Source organism: Oncorhynchus kisutch, linkage group LG4 (genome assembly GCF_002021735.2).
Source record: "Oncorhynchus kisutch isolate 150728-3 linkage group LG4, Okis_V2, whole genome shotgun sequence".
In the NCBI taxonomy this organism is placed as follows: Eukaryota; Metazoa; Chordata; class Actinopteri; order Salmoniformes; family Salmonidae; genus Oncorhynchus; species Oncorhynchus kisutch.
In genome coordinates, this window is record NC_034177.2 from 21,279,852 (window position 1) to 21,301,235 (window position 21,384).

The 21,384-nt window shown below is 41.7% G+C and overlaps 1 pseudogene; it reads left to right on the forward strand.

The window, feature by feature from the left end:
• The window catches only part of LOC109888554 (potassium/sodium hyperpolarization-activated cyclic nucleotide-gated channel 2-like), a 111,986-nt pseudogene that overhangs the window by 81,969 nt on the left and 8,633 nt on the right, over positions 1 to 21,384 (forward strand).

Here is a 21,384-nt window from a genome sequence, read left to right on the forward strand (position 1 = left end):
GAGAGAGAGAACAAGAGAGAGAGAGAGAGAGAGAACAAGAGAGAGAGAGAGAGAACAAGAGGGATAGAGACAGAGAGAGAACAAGACGGAAGGGAGAGAGGAGAGCAAGAGGGATATAGAGAGAGAGATAGAACAAGAGGGTTAGAGACAGAGAGAGAGAGAGAACAAGAGGGATAGAGACAGAGAGACTATATATTTACTATTGACTGTTACCATTTTATTGGTATTATTTTGTATTTAATTTTGTATTATTATTTACTACCATTTTATATTATTATTGCTATCATTTATAATTTTGTTTACAATGTATATTGTATACATTGTTGCTTTGGCAATATGACACAATGTTTTCTTGCCAATAAAGCAGCTTGAATTTGAATTTGAGAGAACAAGAGGGATAGAGACAGAGAGAGAGGAGAACAAGAGAGAGAGAGAGAGAGAGAGAGAGAGAGAGAACAAGAGAGAGAGAGAGAGAACAAGAGAGAGAGAGAGAGAGAACAAGAGGGAGAGAGAGAGCGAGAGAGAGAACAAGAGGGATAGAGAGAGAGAGAGAGAGAGAACAAGAGGGATAGAGAGAGAGCGAGAGAGAGAGAACAAGAGGGAGAGAGAGAGAGAGAACAAGAGGGACAGAGAGAGAGGGAGAGAACAAGAGGGACAGAGAGAGAGAGAGAGAGAGAGAGAGAGAGAGAACAAGAGGGACAGAGAGTGAGAGAGAGAGAGAGAGAGAGAGAGAGAGAGAGGCAGAGAGAGAGAGAGAGAGGCAGAGAGGGAGAGAGGCAGAGAGAGAGAGAGAGAGAGAGACAGAGAGAGAGACAGAGACAGAGAGAGAGCTTATGCAACATCCTCCTACTTCAGATAGGGCTAGCATCACTACACTATTATCAGTCCATGTGGCTTGTCAATTAGTCACTCTGAATCAATAGGACCACAACTTCCTGTTGGTTCATTCATGTGTAGATTCATTAACACTTCCCCCTCCATGATGTCATGGTGTGTAGGGCCAAATGGGTGGTATGAAAAACAAGGCTGTTGATTCAAACACAACATATTTCCCAATTGTTTGTGGCTGTTTCTGCATCTGTTTTTGTACAATATTTTATTCACATATTTTATAACTAAATGGAAAAGGCAAAGGTTGTCCATGGTTGGAGGGGTGTTGTTCACTGTATTGCTCTAATACACAAGCTGCGTCACATGATTAGGTTACCGTTTTCTTCTCTCACCACTAGCTTTGTTGTGTGACAGGAGTGTGCATTGTTTACTGAAAACCAATGATGCTCGAAACTGGGAGAAAACCCAATTATCTGCTCTTATAAAACCTAGACAGCATTGTCAATGGATTAGCAAATACCCTGTTTATTCTTCTGTTCAGCAACAAAGACATTATACACTGACTGAACAAAACATTAGGAGCACCTTCCTAATATTGTGTTGCACTCCCTTTTGCCCTCAGAACAACCTCAATTCATCGGGGCATGGACTCTACAAGGTGTCGAAAGAATTCCACAGGGATCCTGGCCTATGTTGACTCCAATGCTTCCCACAGTTGTGTCAAATTGGCTGGATGTCCTTTGGGAGGTGGTTCCCAATTTAAATTGTGTAAATCATAAAAATTACATTTGAGCAGGGATCATCTCTCTATGAATAAGCATAGAATAATAAGCATAGAATATACTTAAAGCTACCACTTTACAAACATCAGTTCAGAACTGTAAGCTACCCCTGTGCATATACCCATCAATTCCATTTAAAATACTGTAAATCTAAAACTCTTAGAACTGTGTCCAAGTACAGAAATGCATGCTGCTCACATTAATAACTAACCCTGTCTTCCACTGAATACAGTCATCATCATACCAAAGAGTGGTTCCATGTCCAATAATAGGACTACTGTAGGCAGCTAAACAGTTGTGGCGGGGTTATATTGGTTTGTGTTGACTGAGAGCAGGCCTGTGTTTGGATATACATTAAATACAGCAGGTACACTTCTCCACTGACAGAGTAGAGCATGAATAAATCTCTGTAGGTTTCCGGAGCTGTCACGTTTCCTAAAAAAAAATGGTTTGTCCTCCCAACAGCTCTCTAGCATATATAGGTCAGGAGATGGCTGTGAACGTGTCCTCCCAACAGCTCTCTAGCATATATAGGTCAGGAGATGGCTGTGAACGTGTCCTCCCAACAGCTCTCTAGCATATATAGGTCAGGAGATGGCTGTGAACGTGTCCTCCCAACAGCTCTCTAGCATATATAGGTCAGGAGATGGCTGTGAACGTGTCCTCCCAACAGCTCTCTAGCATATATAGGTCAGGAGATGGCTGTGAACGTGTCCTCCCAACAGCTCTCTAGCATATATAGGTCAGGAGATGGCTGTGAACGTGTCCTCCCAACAGCTCTCTAGCATATATAGGTCAGGAGATGGCTGTGAACGTGTCCTCCCAACAGCTCTCTAGCATATATAGGTCAGGAGATGGCTGTGAACGTGTCCTCCCAACAGCTCTCTAGCATATATAGGTCAGGAGATGGCTGTGAACGTGTCCTCCCAACAGCTCTCTAGCATATATAGGTCAGGAGATGGCTGTGAACGTGTCCTCCCAACAGCTCTCTAGCATATATAGGTCAGGAGATGGTTGTGAACGTGTCCTCCCAACAGCTCTCTAGCATATATAGGTCAGGAGATGGCTGTGAACGTGTCCTCCCAACAGCTCTCTAGCATATATAGGTCAGGAGATGGCTGTGAACGTGTCCTCCCAACAGCTCTCTAGCATATATAGGTCAGGAGATGGTTGTGAACGTGTCCTCCCAACAGCTCTCTAGCATATATAGGTCAGGAGATAGCTGTGAACGTGTCCTCCCAACAGCTCTCTAGCATATATAGGTCAGGAGATGGCTGTGAACGTGTCCTCCCAACAGCTCTCTAGCATATATAGGTCAGGAGATGGCTGTGAACGTGTCCTCCCAACAGCTCTCTAGCATATATAGGTCAGGAGATGGCTGTGAACGTGTCCTCCCAACAGCTCTCTAACATATATAGGTCAGGAGATGGCTGTGAACGTGTCCTCCCAACAGCTCTCTAACATATATAGGTCAGGAGATGGCTGTGAACGTGTCCTCCCAACAGCTCTCTAGCATATATAGGTCAGGAGATGGCTGTGAACGTGTCCTCCCAACAGCTCTCTAGCATATATAGGTCAGGAGATGTCTGTGAACGTGTCCTCCCAACAGCTCTCTAACATATATAGGTCAGGAGATGGCTGTGAACGTGTCCTCCCAACAGCTCTCTAGCATATATAGGTCAGGAGATGGCTGTGAACGTGTCCTCCCAACAGCTCTCTAGCATATATAGGTCAGGAGATGGCTGTGAATGTGTCCTCCCAACAGCTCTCTAGCATATATAGGTCAGGAGATGGCTGTGAACGTGTCCTCCCAACAGCTCTCTAGCATATATAGGTCAGGAGATGGCTGTGAACGTGTCCTCCCAACAGCTCTCTAGCATATATAGGTCAGGAGATGGCTGTGAACGTGTCCTCCAAACAGCTCTCTAACATATATAGGTCAGGAGATGGCTGTGAACGTGTCCTCCCAACAGCTCTCTAGCATATATAGGTCAGGAGATGGCTGTGAACGTGTCCTCCCAACAGCTCTCTAGCATATATAGGTCAGGAGATGGCTGTGAACGTGTCCTCCCAACAGCTCTCTAGCATATATAGGTCAGGAGATGGCTGTGAACGTGTCCTCCCAGTCTTTCCTATATGTTCAATGTACACCATGAGGCATAGGAAACATATAGTATCACTGAAAGATGTTTAGCTCATGGTTTAGAGATATACAATCTGTTTTTATGGTGAATTATATTGAATGAGAATGCATATATCGACCACAATGCATTGAATACTAGTATTAATGTTCGTATGACATTGAAAGAATAGTTTGGTTAAAATGTACATTTGTCAAACATCGTCTTATACAGTCTACAGATGCCATTGAATATTGACTTTCGGAAATGTTGGACTAGCTTATATATACACACGTCTTTGTCCCCCAAACTTTAATTTGGGGAATCACTTTTTCCTTTAATAAGCAGAATGCTGTTTACTTTGACCTTTTTCTTCCCTTCCTACCTCTGTCTCTCTCCCTCTGTCTCTCTCCCTCTGTCTCTCTCCCTCTGTCTCTCTCCCTCTGTCTCTCTCCCTCTGTCTCTCTCCCTCTGTCTCTCTCCCTCTGTCTCTCTCCCTCTGTCTCTCTCTCTCCCTCTACCTCTGTCTCTCTCCCTCTGTCTCTCTCTCTCCCTCTACCTCTGTCTCTCTCCCTCTGTCTCTCTCCCTCTGTCTCTCTCCCTCTGTCTCTCTCCCTCTGTCTCTCTCCCTCTGTCTCTCTCCCTCTGTCTCTCTCCCTCTGTCTCTCATTCTATAGTACAAACAAGTGGAGCAGTACATGTCTTTCCACAAACTGCCAGCTGACTTCCGACAGAAAATCCATGACTACTACGAGCACAGATACCAGGGCAAGATGTTTGATGAGGAGAGCATCCTGGAGGAGCTTAATGAACCACTGCGGGAGGTAAAACAACAAAACACACCATCAAAACTCTGACAATGTCTCACACTTAAAGAGTGGAACAAATGAACCAAAAATACATGGATTTCTCTGCAAAGCTTCATCGTTGTCTTTTGCAAATATGTCCCTTAACAACATTTGAAGTTCTGAGCCTCTTGTTCTACTAAGTCATTAAACCAAACAAATGAGTCCATACATTTTGTTTCCCTTTCCCCACCTTTGCTATGTTAGATTTAGACCTAACAAAATTGCAATTCAGTAAAAGTCATGATATTTACCCTTAGGAAATTGTCAACTTCAACTGCCGTAAGCTGGTGGCATCCATGCCCCTGTTTGCCAACACCGACCCCAACTTTGTGACGGCTATGTTGACTAAGCTCCGCTTTGAGGTCTTCCAGCCTGGAGATTACATCATCAGGGAGGGCACCATCGGCAAGAAGATGTACTTCACCCAACATGGTGTGACCAGTGTCCTGACCAAAGGAACCATGGGCATGAAGCTCTCAGATGGATCCTATTTTGGAGGTGTGGATGGTCAACAATATACAGTATTACTACTTTTCTAGGATTGAGTTTTCTACAACTTTCCTAAGATCTGCTGCTGCTGGAAAACCTGGGATCAATAGATTCTATATTATTCTATTCTATAATGGTGCTAATAACACACATCTACTATAGAACAGAAGTTGCATACATTACAGTACATTCATGTAGACTTAATTCATGTTCTTTGCTCCATATAAATTATAAATGTATATAAATTAAAACTGTAGCAGACAAGAGAATGAAAAGGAAAAGAAAAACACCCTGACATTTGAGTTTGACTTCTTTTCGCTAGTCTTCTCGCCCCGCAGCCAGTTTTATCCCACTTCCCCATGCAGCCTGTCCTCCCCCTGCCTGTTTGGGGACTCAGCGCTGTTGTTGATCCACAAAAAAGCAGTCATTTTCTCAGGGTCTGGGGACATTCTTCACACCCGGCTCCTCTTCAGATGAGTTTCCACTAATTACCACAGCCACAAAGGCATTTGTAAAAATGTATGAATCGAAAATGAGCTTTAATCACTTAGCAGTGTGGTCAAGGTTAGGCTGACGTTAGGTTTAAAATCACATTTTAAGAAGATCAATTGTAGAAATAGGCAGGGTCCATGACTTTGTGGCTGTGGTAACTAGTGACGACCCTTTAGAAGAGCAGAGTTCACTTCAGTGGTGCTGTGGGTTGGGCTGTGAGGTGACAGGAGCATGGGCGGGTGTTGAAGGAATGTCTGAGATCCATAGCAGCACAAATGCCCATTAATAACAGCTAATTAGTCCACAGAACACTGATGACAGAACCATTATATGCCACTAGGAAACCAACCTTTTTTTACATGGCATGGGTTAGGAGGAGAATACTTGATCAGAATATCTGTTAGATTTGTGGTGGTGTTTGTGGTTGATTCATCTGCTATTGCTGACAATTTATATGATTGCTGGAGAAAATAGGAAGAGGGAATATGGAAAGAAGGTAGAAGCAAGGTAATGGAGTTGCAGGTAGCCTAGTGGTTAGAGCGTTGGGCCAATAACTGAAAGGTTGCTTGATCGAGTTCTGCTGTTTGCCTCTGCATCGCTCAGCACGGCTGAGAAAGCAGAGTATGATTAATCTTGTGAAGAACTGTAAATCCCCCACTAAATAGCGAAGAGACACATGGCTGCACTGACACTCAAGGTCACACTTTAATACCCTCTGAATAAGGAGCCATTTTGAGAGTGGGGGAGCGGATCTGGGGTGGAGAAGGTCACTGAGGTTATTATGTAAATGTATAACTCATGTATAGAACATCACTTTGTTGCTATTTAATGGTGTGTGGGCGTCTATCCCGCGGGTGGAAGCTGATATTGACTGCGCTTGTTAATTCCTCTATTTCCATGGCCCCCAGGGGGTTTGCCTACCGCTGGAGAGGCTGATCTGTAGAGTGGAGCCAGTGCAGGGTTTCCACTTGTTACCAAAGCCACAAAGGCGATATTATAAAAATGAGTAAAAGCAAGTAAATTACTGCATACAGTAAATTACATTCCAGTGGGGGGTTTTCTTCACAGAGAACCAGAAGATACCTTTCACACATGACAGGGGAGTGAGTCGGGAAAGCCGGGGAGGCAGCGGAGTAAAAAGAGCACATGGTTGCCAAGACAACAGCCAGTCACAGGCCAGAGAAGGAAGGGTAACACCTGAATGAAATGAACCTTGGCTCCACCACCTCTCCAGCTCTGCAGCTCCCTCCCTTCACTAAGCTGTCACAGTTGGGTCTTTGTTTTAACGGCCTATCTCCTCAGTAAAATGACCCATTTCCACGTGTGATAAATTGATACTGTAGGATTGTGTGTGCTTTGTATTTCATTCCTACTAGTGTAACCATGTTTTTTCTGAGGTTAGAACAACAGGACTAAATGAGCGTGTCATGTCCAAGTGACTTTTGTCATGAGCATGACATTCAAATGGCTCATGTTTCTTTGACATGTTTCTGTAGCTGAGATACAGTAATGATGGTCCCTCTGGCTGTGTAGTAATTGTGTCTGTCTCTGACACTCCTGTCTCTCTCTCTCTCCCTCAGAGATCTGTCTGTTGACCCGAGGCAGACGGACGGCCAGTGTGCGAGCGGACACGTACTGCCGTCTCTACTCCCTGTCTGTGGATAACTTTAATGAGGTGCTGGAGGAGTATCCCATGATGAGACGAGCCTTCGAGACTGTGGCCATCGACCGACTGGACCGGATAGGTGAGACCAGCCTACCACCAATAAAAAAAGCCGATACATGATTAGCTATGGGCATAGTTGAGGCATTTTGTGTCATTCATAGAATCAGCAGAACAAAGATGAACATATCTATCGATGAAACCTATTGTAACTATGCAACTAATAATTTATCTTTGATTTCCCTTTTTTTATATGTCATATTTATAGCTATCTAAAGGATATGACTTTTGCAAGATATGATTATTGTCTATGACTTGAGTGTGCCATCATTTGTAAAAGTGATTTATCAGCACACTGTCTAAACAGCTGTCTATGCTCTCGTGTGTGGGAAGGAGGGAGCCGTTTTCCCTCAGTTGCTGCTCTTACCGCCAGTGTTGCTACGCTGTCAGTCACTCAACTATCATCGGAAAGCACCTGGTTAGTGAATTCCGTGCCATGAGTGTAAACAAATCATATATTTTTGCTAAACGGAGCAGGCAAGCCCCCGTCTCGCCCAGGTTAATGTGATGATGACGTTATCCCTCGTTCACGTGACTTCACATGTTTACAAAAGGGGCCCTGCATCCCCCACCTGCCAGTGGTTGCCATGGCAGCTAGATTCCACATCACGTACGAGCTGTTCGTTTCACTCATTTGGAGGAGATTAAGGTGTCTTTGGTCATTGACAACAGGCTAACAGCTAACCTGAACAGAGCATAGTGGAACATAGGACTAGGAATATTCTGTTTAATTTGCCTGCTGTTTCCTGACAGCAGAAGTCTCTTGCATCAAAGGCTCAGTATTTCATGTGGCCTGACTAACAAGTATAGAAAGCTAATTAATTCCAAATCTAAACAGAAATTCAAAGGAGGATGACAATTATCTTTCAACCTAGGAGTTTTATTGGAACACAGAGTCTTTTTCCGAGACCTTCAACTGAAGCCCCAAAGAAATCATGTTTATATATTTAATATCTTCTGTCTCACAGTTTACATATTGTGTACTACAACGCTCTGGCTCCTTTAGATGTCTATGGGAGAGACAGCCCAGCAAACTGGGAACATTCCCAGAACATTAGCTAAGATACCCATTACTTTCTAGTTAGGGTTTTATCTAACATTAGTATGATAGCATCCCAAAAACATTCAATTGATAACATATATTTTTTAATCCTTTGAGTGTTCGCATAACATTCACAAAAATGTTGTGCACAACATCTTTAACACCTACAACAGAACATTCCCCAAAAGTTCTCATTAGGTTTCCAGGTAATGTAATAACCCAATTTACCAGAAGAAAATGGTTCTGGGAAAGTTCCCAGAACATTCGTTAGGTTGCGGCAAATGTTACCATGGTTAATTGTTAACATTGCTAATTGCAGCAAATGTTAACATAAAATTGTCCAGTCGTGCTGATGATTATACAATGTTTGTATAAAATATTCACCTGATGTTGCCCAGAACACACGTGGGGGCGTCACAAAAGATATGTTCTAAAACAGAAGAAACTGTCCAGTTGTGCGGATAATTATACAATGTAAATTGCCATTAAATCTGGAGAGAAACATAATGGAGATGTTTTCCAATCTGCTTAAGTTTTAAGGAGCTACAAACATGTGTGCTGAGAATGTTGTGGTAAAACTGACATTTTCTGCGGACCTCCAAGACCAGGTAAAATGTATATTGCGTGAACATCAATGGAATATTATGTTAAACCTAAAACAAATATGTTATTTTAACCACATCAAATGGACTATTTTGGAAATTGTGGAGCATTGTGGGAATTGTTAGAATTGTTATTTGATCCTTATTTTACCAGGTAAGTTGACTGAGAACATATTCTCCTTTTTATTTATTAAATTTTATATTTCACCTTTACTTAACCAGGTAGGCTAGTTTGCAACTACTTTGCACTGCGACCTGACCAAGATAAAGCAAAGCAGTTCGACACCTACAACAGAGTTACACATGGAATAAACAAACATATAATCAATAATACAGTCGAAAAATCTGTATACAGCATGTGCAAATGAAGTAGAATAAGAGAGGTAAGGCAATAAATAGGCCATGGTGGCGAAGTAATTACCATATAGCAATTTAACACTGGAATGATAGAATGTTGCAGAAGATGAATGTGCGAGTATAAATACTGGGGTGCAAAGGAGCAAGATAAATAAATAAATACAGTATGGGGATGAGGTAGATTGGATGGGCTATTTACAAATGAGCTATGTACAGGTACAGTGATCTGCTCTGACAGCTGGTGCTTAAAGCTAGTGAGGGACGTAAGAGTCTCCAGCTTTAGTGATTTTTGCAGTTTGTTCCAGTCATTGGCAGCAGAGAACTGGAAGGAGAGGCGGCCAAAGGAATAATTGGCTTTGGGGGTGACCAGTGAGATATACCTGCTGGAGCGTGTGCTACGGGTGGGTGCTGCTATGGTGACCAGTGAGGTGAGATAAGGTTGGGCTTTACCTAGCAGAGACTTGTAGATGACCTGGAACCAGTGGGTTTGGCGACGAGTATGAAGCGAAGGCCAGCCAACGAGAGCGTACAGGTCACAGTGGTAGGTAGTATTTATGGCTTTGGTGACAAAACGGATGGCACTGTGATAGACTGCATCCAATTTGTTGAGTAGAGTGTTGGAGGCTCGCCGAAGTCGAGGATCGGTAGGATGGTCAGTTTTACAAGGGTATGTTTGGCAGCATGAGTGAAGGATGCTTTGTTGTGAAATAGGAAGCTGATTCTAGATTTAATTTTGGATTGGAGATGTTTAATGGGAGTCTGGAAGGAGAGTTTACAGTCTAACCAGACACCTAAGTATTTGTAGTTGTCCACATATTCTAAGTCAGAACCGTCCAGAGTAGTGATGCTGGATGGGCAGGTGCAGGTGCGGGCAGTGATCGGTTGAAGAGCATGCATTTAGTTTTAGCATTTAAGAGCAGTTGGAGGCCACAGAAGGAGAGTTGTATGGCATTGAAGCTCGTCTGGAGGTTGGTTAACACAGTGTCCAAAGAAGGGCCAGAGGTATACAGAATGTTGTCGTCTGCGTAGAGGTGGATCAAAGAACCACCAGCAGCAAGAGCGACATCATTGATGTATACAGAGAAGAGAGTCGGCCTGAGAATTTAACCCTGTGGTACCCCCATAGAGTCTGCCAGAGGTCCGGACAACATGCCATCCGATTTGACACACTGAACTCTATCAGAGAAGTAGTTGGTGGACCAGGCGATGCAATCATTTGAGGAACCATGGCTGTTGAGTCTGCCAATAAGAATGTTGTGATTGACAGAGTCAGAAGCCTTAGCCAGGTCGATGAATACGGCTGCACAGTACTGTCTCTTATCGATGGACCTTGAGTGTGGCTGAGGTGCACCCATGACCAGCTCTGAAACCAGATTGCATAGTGGAGAAAGTACGGTGGGATTCGAAATGGTCAGTGATCTGTTTGTTAACTTGTCTTTTGAAGACCTTAGAAAGGCAGGGTAGAATAGATATAGGTCTGTAGCAGTTTGGGTCTAGAGTGTCTCCTCCTTTGAAGAGGGTGATGACCGCGGCAGCCTTACAATCTATGGGAATCTCAGACGATACGAAAGAGAGGTTAAACAGGCTAGTAATAGGGGTTGCAACAATTTCGGCAGATAATTTTAGAAAGAGAGGGTCCAGATTGTCTAGCCCTGCTGATTTGTAGGGGGCCAGATTTTGTATCACTTTCAGAACATCAGCTATCTGGATTTGGGTGTAGGAGAAGTTTGGGTGAGTTTGCTGTGAGGGTTGGAGGGCTGTTGATCGGGGTAGGGTTAGCCAGGTGGAAAGCTTGGCCAGCCGTAGAAAAATGCTTATTAAAATACTCAAATATAGTGGATTTATCGGTGATGACACCTCTTCCCAGCTGCCCACTAAGTCCAGTGGGCAGCTGGGAAGAGGGGCAGCTGGGAAGAGGTTCTCTTATTCTCCATGGACTTTACAGTGTCCCAGAACTTTTTGGAGTTTGTGCTACAGGATGCAAATTTCTGCTTGAAAAAGCTAGCCTTAGCTTTCCTAACTGCCTGTGTATATTTGTTCCTAACTTCCCTGAAAAGTTGCATATCACGGGGGCTGTTCAATGCTAATGCAGAACGCCACAGGATGTTTTTGTGCTGGTCGAGGGCAGTCAGGTCTGGAGAGAACCAAGGGCTATATCTGTTCCTGGTTCTACATTTTTTGAATGGGACATGCTTATTTTAGATGGTGAGGAAGGCACTTTTAAAGAATAACCAGGCATCCTCTACTGACGGGATGAGGTCAGTATCCTTCCAGGATACCCCGGCCAGGTTGATTAGAATGGCCTGCTCGCTGAAGTGTTTTAGGGAGCTTTTGACAGTGATGAGGGATGGTCGTTTGACCGCAGACCCATTACGGATGCAGGCAATGAGGCAGTGATCGCTGAGATCTTGGTTGAAAACAGCAGAGGTGTACTTGAAGGGCAAGTTGGTTACGATGATATATTTGAGGGTGCCCAAGTTTACAGATTTGGGGTTGTACCTGGTGGGTTCATTGATAATTTGTGTGAGATTGAGGGCATCAAGCTTAGATTGTAGGATGGCCGGGGTGTTAAGCATGTCACAGTTTAGGTCACCTAGCAGCACGAGCTCTGAAGATAGATGGGGGGCAATCAATTCACATATGGTATCCAGGGCACAGCTGGGTGCAGAGGGTGGTCTATAGCAAGCGGCAACGGTGAGAGACTTGTTTCAGGAAAGATGGATTTTTAAAAGTAGAAGTTCGAATTGTTTGGGTACAGACCTGGATAGTAAGACAGAACTCTGCAGGCTAACACCGCCCCTTTTGGCAGTTCTATCTTGTCGGAAAATGTTATAGTTAGGGATGGAAATTTCAGGGTTTTGGGGTGACTTCCTAAGCCAGGATTCAGACACGACTAGGACATCCGGGTGTGTGCTAAAGCAGTGAATAAAACAAACTTAGGGAGGAGGCTTCTAATGTTAACATGCATGAAACCAAGGCTTTTACGGTTACAGAAGTAAACAAATGAGAGCACCTGGGGAGTAGGAGTGGAGCTAGGCACTGCATGGCCTGGATTAACCTCTACATCACCAAAGAAACAGAGGAGGAGTAGGATGAGTACGGCTAAAGGCTATCAGGACTGGTCGTCTAGTTTGTTCAGAGCGGAGAGTAAAAGGATCAGGTTTCTGGGCGTGAGAGAATAGATTCAAGGTATAATGTACAGACAGAGGTATGGTAGTATGTAGGTACATTGGAGGTAAACCTAGACATTGATAAATGATGAGAGAGATATTGTCTCTAGAGACGTTTAAACCAGGTGATGTCACTGCATATGTGGGAGGTGGAACTAAATGGTAGGTTAAGGCATATTTACAGCAACAACCTGGGGAATAGTTACAGGGGGGAGGAGGGGGGATGAATTAGCCAATTGGAATGTTCTGTGCAACCTAAAGTACCAGTCAAACGTTTGGACACACCTACTCATTCCAGAGGTTCTCTTTATTGTCACTATTTTCTACATTGTAGAATAATAGTGAAGATATCAAAACTATGAAATAACACATATGGAGTCATGTAGTAACCAAAAAAAACTGTTCAACAAATCAAAATATATTTTAAATGTGAAATTCTTCAAAGTAGCAACCCTTTGCCTTGATGACAGCTTTGCATACTCTTGACATTCTCTCAACCAGCTTCATGAGGTAGTCACCTGGAATGCATTAGTTGAAAATTAATTTGTGGAATTTCTTTCCTTCTTAATGCCTTTGAGCCAATCAGTTGTGTTGTGACATGGTAGCGGTGGTATACAGAAGATAGCCCTATTTGGTAAAATACCATATTATGGCAGGAACAGCTCAAATAAGCAAAGAGAAACAACAGTCAATGTGGAAACTTCAAGAAGTTTCTTCAAGTGCAGTTGCAAAAACAATCAAACACTATGATAAAACTGGCTCTCATGAGGACCGCCACAGGAAAAGACCCAGAGTTACCTCTGTTGCAGAGGAAAGGTTCATTAGTGTTAACTGCTCCTCAGATTGAAGCCCAAATAAATGCTTCAGATCAAGTAACAGACACATCTCAACATCAACTGTTCAAAGGTGACTTTGTGAATCAGGCCTTCATGATTGAATTGTTGCAAAGAAACCACTATTAAAGGACACCAATAAGAAGAAGATACTTGTTTGGGCCAAGAAACACGAGCAATGGACATTAGACTGGTGGAAATCTGTCCTTTGGTCTGATGAGTCCAAATTTGAGATGTTTGATTCAACCTCTGTGTCTTTGTGAGACACAGAGTAGGTTAAAGGATGATCTCTGCATGTATTGTTCCCACCGTGAAGCATGGAGGAGGTGTAGGGGTGTTTTCCTGGTGACACTGTCAGTGATTTATTTATAATTCAAGGTACACTTAACTAGCATGGCTACCACAGCATTCTTCCACGATACACCATCCCATCTGGTTTGTGCTTAGTGGGACTACCATTTATTTTTCAACAGGACAATGACCCAAAACACACCTCTGGGTTGTGTAAGGGCTATTAGACCAAGGAAAGTGATGGAGTGCTGCATCAGATGACCTGGCCACCACAATCACCCAACCTCAACCCAATTGAGATGGTTTGGAACGAGTTGAACAGCAGAGTGAAGGAAAATAAACCAACAAATGCTTAGCATGTGGGAACTCCTTCAAGACTGTTTGGAAAAGCATTCCTCATGAAGCTGGTTGAGAAAATGCCAAGAGTGTGCAAAGTTGTCATCAAGGCAAAGGGTGGCTACTTTGAAGAATCTAAAACCTAAAATATATTTAGATTTGTTTAACACTTTGATTACTACATGATTCCATGTTTTTTATTTCATAGTTTTGATGTCTTCACTATTATTCTACAATGTAGAAAATAGTAAAATAAAGAAAAACCCTTGAATGAGTAGGTGTGTCCAAACTTTTGACTGGTACTGTATGCAACATCCCAAACTCCTAGAACTTAATTAAATGTTCTGGAAACCTTTAAGGAACTCAGAAAGACTGTTCTGTCAACATTCCTGTAAAATCAAAGAAAGTGTTTGTATCAGGGTGCAAAAACCTATCTGGATGTCAGAGCACAACTGGACAGGTTTCCAAAACACAAAAACTATATCCTTAGAATGTTCCCACAACTTAAAGAAACATTCTGAGGACCTTTAAATTGGAACTGACAGCATTTTAGCAACATGAAATCTTATGTGAAGGCCGAATAACAGAGGAGGAATTTCTTGATGCAATAAAGCCTTTAAGTCCGGGAAAACTCCAGGGCTGGATGGCATACCAGTGGAAGTATACCAAACTTTTTTTGATATACTCAGAGGACCATTATTAGCATGTTTTAACCACTCCTATATAAACAGTAGATTTTTGGACACGAAACAAGAAGCTCTGATTTTATTATTGCTGAAACAGGATCCAAGTGGTATATATAAAGATACAATACATAAAAAAATGGAGACCTCTTAGACTTCAGTGTTGTGATGCAAAGCTAATTCTAGCTAAATGCTTGGCGCATAGAATTAAAAACGTTTTGTCGGATATTATTCATCCTAAGCAGACAGTTTTTTTTTTACATGGAGATAAAATAAGACAAGTACTAGAAACAATAGAATACTATGAACTATCAGGGAAACCAGGCCTGATTTTCCTAGCTGCTTTTGACAAGGCTTTTGATAAAGTACGACTGGAATATTTTAATTTTGGAGAATCTCTAATAAAATGGGTTAAAGTTATGTATAGTAACCCTAGGTGTAAAATAGTAAATAATGACTACATCTCAGAAAGTTTTAAACTGTCAAGAGGAGTAAAGCAAGGTTGTCCACTATTTATTATTGCCATCAAAATGTTAGCTGTTAAAATTAGATCCAACAATTATATTAAGGGATTAGAAATCCATGGCTTAAAAACAAAGGTGTCATTATACGCTGAGGATTCATGTTTTCTTTTAAAACCACAATTAGAATCCCTCCACAGCCTCATAGAGGATATATATACTTGTTCTAACCTCTCTGGATTAAAACCAAATTAGTGTTCTATATTACGTATTGGATCACAAAAGAAATCTAACTTTTACATTACCATGTAGTTTACCAATATAATGGTCTGATGGGGATGTGGACATACTTGGTATAGAGATCCACAAAGAAAGAAATTCTCACTCCAATACATTTTAATAGAAAGTTAGCAAAAATAGATAAGATCTTGCTACCATGGAAAGGAAAATACCTGTCTATTTGTGGAAAAATCACCCAGATTAACTCTTTAAACATATCACAGTTCACCGAATTGGTTATGGTTTTGCCTACCGCTCGTGACCTGCTTTTTAAATTATATGAACAAAAAAATAATCCATTTAATTTGGAATGGCAAGCCAGACAAAATGAAAAGGGCATATTTAAATAACAAATGTGAATTTGGAGGGCAGAAATGATTAAATATTAAAGCATTAGACCTCACTAAAGGCATCAGTCATACAAAAGTTATACTTAAATCCAAAATGGTTCTCTAGTAAATTAGTAAGACTGTCTCACCCGTGTTGAAGAATGGCATTTTTCCATTTATTCAGATTACAACTGCTCACTTTCGGTTATTTGAAAATGAAATCTCCAAAATATTGTTATTCTTTAAATAAAGTTGGTTGCAATTCCAGTTTAATCCACCTGAAAAGACAGAACAAATAATGCAACAAATATTGTGGTTAAACTCAAATATACTAATTGATTAAAAAAACAAATTTTTCAATAAATAATAAATTAAAAAAAGGTATAATCTTTGTAAATGGTATAATAAATAGTTATAGTTATGTCACACATGCAGCTAACACAGACATATGAAAATGTCTGCTCTACCCAAAATTACAACCAACTAATTGCAGCATTACCACAAAAATTGAAGAGACAAGTGAAAGGGGGAAAAAGTAAGGAATTTGTCTGTCGGCCCTGCATTAAAGACAAAAAAAATGGTGAAAAAAAATTGTGATAAATGAAAATATACCAGTTTCATTTAAGGACCAACACATTTACGGCTGTGCCATATAAATGGTAAAATAGTTGGGAAGAGATTTCTGATGTACCCATTCCATGGCACATGGTTTATGAATTGACAGGCTGGATTCAAAACTTTGAATTTTTCTATATAAATTATACAAAATTCTTGCAACCAATAGAATGTTATATATATATATATATGGGGATACAATCTTCCCAGCTCTGCAGATTTATCTTATTTTGGTACTGTCCATATTCAGCTCATTTTTGGTCACAGGTCCAGGAATGGCTGAAGATTTCCAACATTTACCTAAAACTAACGCTGCAGATAGCAATACTCGGGATTTGAAAAGTCATAGACTATCGATCAATAATATAATCATTATTTTAGCAAAAATCTGTAGGAGCTATGAGAATAGAAAGGTTCAGTACTTTTGTGAAGCATCACAGCAGATTTGAAATATATATGGCAAAAATAAATCCAAAATGGATGGTGTTAAGAGATAGATGGGAGGGGTTGAATGGAGCTGAAGGGTGGGACTAATAACAAGATATTCAATGTAAAACATACGGGGTCTGTAAAATGTATATAGGTTCAGAAATGTTGTGAAATAGCACAGTTACAAATAGAAATCAACTGGATGGACATCAGAAATAGAGGAAGGACATGACTAAAAACAAACTAAATATAACTATTGTAAAATAGATTGTGTCTGTCTGTAAAATGTGTATAATATGTATAAACTGAATATATATATATATATATATATATATATAGTAACATACACTTAGGTTGGAGTCATTAAAACTTGTTTTTCAACCACTCCACAAATTGTGGTAAACAAACTATAGTTTTGGCAAGTCAGTTAGGACATCTACTTTGTGCATGACACAAGTAATTTTTCCAACAATTGTTTACAGACAGATTATTTCACTTATAATTCACTACATCACAATTCCAATGGGTCAGAAGTTTACATACACTAAGTTCACTGTGCCTTTAAACAGTTTGGAAAATTACAGAAAATTACACCATGGCTTTCTTTAGAAGCTTCTGATAGGCTAATTGACATAATTTGAGACAATTGGAGGTGTACCTGTGGATGTATTTCAAGGCCTACCTTCAAACTCAGTGCCTCTTTGCTTTAAAGCATGGGAAAATCAAAAGAAATCAGCCAAGACCTCAGAAAGAAAATAGTTTGTAGCGGTATTTATTTGAGGGGTAAAGATAAAGATTTTGTTCGGGCGCAAGGCAGGTATTAACCATGCCGAAAGGAAAAGAGTAGAATAGAGAGAGTACCACTACCAGACCCACACACACACACACACACACACACATCAGCAGAAGAGACTGCCTAGAGTGTAGCCTGTTTACCAGATAGCCAGTGTAGAGAAAAGAGAATACACACCATATAAAACCCACATCACAGCACAGGGGTAACCCCACCAAGAATACCTCATACAATAATAATAATAAATGGCAGAGCAATTGAATAGCAACTTCATACAAGAAAGAACCAAGTCATCAACAGAGGATTTGCAATAATCTGTATTATCTTCCAGTGGAGGAGTGCAGACGGTAGGAATGTGGGGGGTGTTCATAGACACAAAGGCCTTAAAAATGTCCACAATCTTCTCAGCCACATGTCATTAGGACACCCCACCTCAATACAGTTCAAATAACAATACACAACTTACAAGCAACCTCACTTTTAACTAAAATGTCCACCCAAATACTTCTGGCAGGGCAATAATAGTCCAGCTCTAATGAACTTCAATGGGAAGTGCATTTGAGAAATAGAAAGTCTGTTGCAGGGTAAAGCACTGGAACAATAGAAGAGATGGAAGAGAAAGAGAGAAAGAGAACACGAGAGATCTTAGCTGTGGTCTTCAGGCGTGCCGGTGTACTGTCTGACCGTTCGATGGTTTGTATGTCAAAGCTTCGCAACAAAGTTGCTACTAATCCATGCGATCCATAACCGGCGCGGTCCCAAACGATAACAACCATGACCTAGAACTGTCACACCGATGATTGAGTTAAATACTTCATAAACTACACACACTGAAAATAAACCTAACTTCTACAGCATAGCACACACAATCAAACTGTCGCGCCAACCAAGAGCTCCTCCCCAAACAGCTGAAAAAGCTGTCTTTATTTCCTCCTTCCTTCCTTACTGCTGATGCTCTCTTAAAGTGGCAGCGCACGGTGAAGGCTCCGTGCAGGATTTCGCCACACTTCTCCCCCCATGAAAAAACAAAGCCTGTAGAAACAGAGAGGATGCAGGCTTTGACAGGTTCATGTTCCTGCTATACAAAACCAGGGAAGTCCTCATCATTAGAGTCCTCCAGGAAGAGGTCCTGCAGGTGTTGCTTTTGCCTGCGATCCAGCTCTTCTGCCGTAGGGTAGCAGGGCTTTAGGTCAACAACATGCACTATCCTGACATCTTCCCCAGTGTCCTCCAAACAGACCAAGTAGTTCACTGGTCCCAACCGCTGCACTACACGGTATGGACCTTTACATCTCGAAGCTAGCTTGGCAGTGAACTTATTAGACGCCTTTGACAGATGATGTGACCATACCCATACACGAGACTGGGGTGAAAAACACACGTCTCGTCTATGTTTGTCATAGTTTCTCAGCTGTCGTTGTTTGGCTTTGGTTTTGCTGGCCTCCACTCTGGCTAGCAAAGTGTGGTGGTGTTGTACGGCATCAAACGCTGGGCAGTCAGGTGAAACATTCAAACTTTGCAAGACTCTGTCCATCGGACCTTTTAGTGGTCTCCTCAGGTGGAGTTCGGCGGGAGTGACCCCAGAAGTCTCCTGCACGGCAGAGTTCAGTGCAAAGCGAAATTCCGGTAGATGCTGATCCCACCTTGTGTGCTGATCCACGAATGAAGCAATCATCCCCTTCAGGGTTCGGTTTACCCTCTCGGTCAGGTTGGTCTGAGGATGGTAGGCTGTGGTCAGCTTGGCAATTACACCCCAGTAGGTACAGAGCTCTTTGTAGATTCCTGATATGAACTGCGGACCTCGGTCAGAGAGGATTTGTTCTGGAATCCCGAATCTGGTGAAGACCTCCCTTCGCAGAATTAGAGCAACGGCTTTGCGGAGGGAAAAACTCCACCCAGTGTGTGTAGTAGTTCACTACCACCAATAAAAATTCATTTCGGGTCCCCCGGCTGGGAGTAAAAAGTCCCATGAGGTCAATTCCCGGTGGTTCACCGGTTGGTTCACCATGGTCTGCTGCATTTTCCCAGCAGGTCTGCCAATGTCTGGTTTGTATTTCTGGCAGACTTCACACTGCTGTACAAACTTCTGGGTATCAACACACATGACTGGCCAGTAAACCACCTCTTGTAGTCTTCAATAAGTCTTAAAAACTCCAAGATGGCCACTCATGGGATTAGCATGATAAGTCTGGTTCATCCTTGGGAGCAATTTCCAAGCACCTGAATGTACCACCTTCATCTGTACAAACAATAGTACGCAAGTATTAACACCATGGGACCACGCATCCGTCATACCATTGAAGAAGGAGACGCGTTCTGTCTCCTAGAGATGAACCTACTTTGGTGCGAAAAGTGCAAATCAATCCCAGAACAACAGCAAAGGACCTTGTGAAGATGCTCGAGGAAACAGGTACAAAAGTATTTGTATCCACAGTAAAAAGGAATACTATATCGACATAACCTGAAAGGCCGCTCAGCAAGGAAGATGCCACTGCTCCAAAACCTCCATAAAAAGCCAGACTGCGGTTTGCAACTGCACATGGGGACAAAGATCATACTTTTTGGAGAAATGTCCTCTGGTCTGATGAAATGAAAATAGAACTGTTTGGCCATAACGACCATTGTTATGTTTGGAGGGAAAAGGGGGAGGGATGCAAGCCGAAGAACACTATCCCAACCGTTAAGCATGGGGGTGGCAGCATCATGTTGTGGGGGTGCTTTGCTGCTGGAGGGATTGGTGCACTTCACAACATAGATGGCATCATGAGGCAGGAAAATTATGTGGATATATTGAACATCTCAAGACATCAGTCAGGAAGTTAAAGCTTAGTCGGAAATGGGTCTTCCAAATGGACAATGACCCTTAGTTGTGGCAAAATGGCTTAAGGACAACAAAGTCATGGTTTTTGAGTGGCCATCACAAAGCCCTGACCTCATTCCCATAGAAAATTTGTGGGCAGACTTGAAAAAGCGTGTGTGAGCAAGGAGGCCTACAAAACTGATTCAGTCACACCAGCTCTGTCAGGAGGAATGGGCCAAAATTCACCCAACGTATTATGGGAAGCTTGTGGAATGCTATCCGAAACATTTGACCCAAGTTAAACAATTTAAAAGCAATGCTACCAAATACTAATTGAGTGTATGTTAACTTCTGGCCCACTGGTAAATCATTCTCTCTACTATTCTCTCTACTATTTTAAAATAAAGTGGTGATCATAACTGACCTAAGACAGGGGATTTTTACTAGGATTAAATGTCAGGAATTGTGAAAAACTGTGTTTAAATGTATTTGGCTAAGGTGTATGTAAACTTCTGACTTCAACTGTATATGTTGCGATGTATGCATGTATATGTATATATATATGTATATAGGTAAGCGTATGTATGCATGTATATGGATATATAAATATATGGGTGATTGGAAATGATGCAGACAATTACATTGATGGAAGCAACAATCTATCCCCTAAAAAACCCCAACATAAAACCTTATACAAATCTGTTCATGTACACCCTAAAGAAGAATATTACACTTTTTAAAAACATTTTCTGAGAAGCGAGTAATTAGATATGTTCATTTTCACATTTTAATATTTTTTTAGAATGTTTGGGAATTATAGAGACCTTTGTAAAAATTATATAGTAATATAGAGTGGGAAAGCAACCGTGCTTTTGGACAATTAATTGGACACTGCAGTATATAAAACCGAATAAAAATATCTGTCTTGTCCAGGACCAGAGTCTACGCAGACCGATGCACCATAGCCAACCAGAGCTACAGTAGGCCTTCATGCAAATAAGCCATTTGCCACATTCACTTTGAACTGGACTGTGTGTTTACAGGCAGTAGGACCTGTCATCATTCACTTTGAACTGGAC